Source organism: Apis dorsata, unplaced genomic scaffold (genome assembly GCF_000469605.1).
Source record: "Apis dorsata unplaced genomic scaffold, Apis dorsata 1.3 scaffold_161, whole genome shotgun sequence".
NCBI classification, from domain to species: domain Eukaryota; kingdom Metazoa; phylum Arthropoda; class Insecta; order Hymenoptera; family Apidae; genus Apis; species Apis dorsata.
Window position 1 is genome coordinate 689,580 of NW_006263450.1, and position 1,210 is coordinate 690,789.

The window sequence follows — 1,210 nt, forward strand, 5'->3', positions numbered from 1 at the left end:
GGATGAATTCCTCGTGCGTGTTTTCTAGGGAGGCGCGACTCACCGCACAACTTTCGACGTGGCTTGTCCCGCGAGCACTGTTTTCCAAGGCGGCTCAGGCCGAGGGTTGCGCGGCTTTCACCCCCATGCGCGGCCCGTGACGTCGCAACCGAACGTGATGTCCATGCGGTGTCCTAGGCAACCATGCTTTCGTATATATCCACACGACCACCCTACACTACCTCCCCTCCTCCGCCCTCCTCGCGATGTCTGTATCCTCTCCTCCTCTTCTTCGTTTCCGTCAGTTTGACGTAGACGTTTCAATTTCCTCCCCTCTTATCTTATCATTTTCGAATTTTTCCCTTTTCCTCTGACACTCGTCATTTCGGATTTTCAATCTTCTTGCAGATCTGTTTTTCTTTTTTTTAATCTTTTAATTCTTTTCTTTATCTACGAGTTTTTTGAATTTTTTTATCAATTGTTCAATCTTTCAGTTTTGACTTTTTTTTATTGTATCTTCATTTTTTTCTTTTCTTTTTCCGTGAATTTAATTTTTACTCTTCGATTTCGTCATTATGTAGGTTTGGTTTGATAGATTATTTTCTTTTTTGTTTCATTCCGCTCACTTTTACTGCTTCTCTCTTTCGGTATATTTTCCGCTTGGTTTTTTTTCTTCCTCTTCTTTTTAAGCTATTTTCCCGAGGTTAGACACGCGATCTAGCGTGGCCATGCGTCTGCGTCACTACTGCAACATTCGAACACACGCGCGCGCCAGATAGAGAAATCGATCCGGTTTACCTGGCTTCGGAGGCCTTCGCACCCCTCGTGATTACGTCCCCTTTATCGCGGAGGAGTCGCAGTCCTATACTGATCCCTTTGTTGCCCTCCATCCACACCAAACATTCGAGGAATTTTTATGAGGTAAAATACGCTTACGCTTGTCGTCGCTGTATCGTTTAATTGGAAAATATGAGCTCATCATATTCTGTTTGAACAGAATTCTTCAAAGAGAACGGAAATGTATTGTATTTGAAATTTTTCCAATTGCTTAAACGTTTAAGCATTATTTAAGAATACACGCCTTTGTAAATTTTATTATTGTACTTGGATTTTATTGAATTCTATTTCTAAAATTTCATCGTTATTTTTGTAAGCAAAATTTATAATTCATTCCACGCTGTAATCTAAAAAAAATTCCGATATTCGAGAATATTATATTTAAAAATACGTG

General features: G+C 40.2%; 1 long non-coding RNA gene across 1 annotated transcript in view; it reads right to left on the reverse strand.

Moving 5' to 3' along the window:
* The window catches only part of LOC116185329, a 9,614-nt gene extending 8,666 nt beyond the window's left edge, over positions 1-948 (reverse strand). The window contains exon 1 of the long non-coding RNA XR_004150164.1: positions 778-948. This is a non-coding gene — a long non-coding RNA (uncharacterized LOC116185329). The remainder of the gene's footprint in view (positions 1-777) is intronic.
* Between the last annotated feature and the right edge of the window lie 262 nt (positions 949-1,210).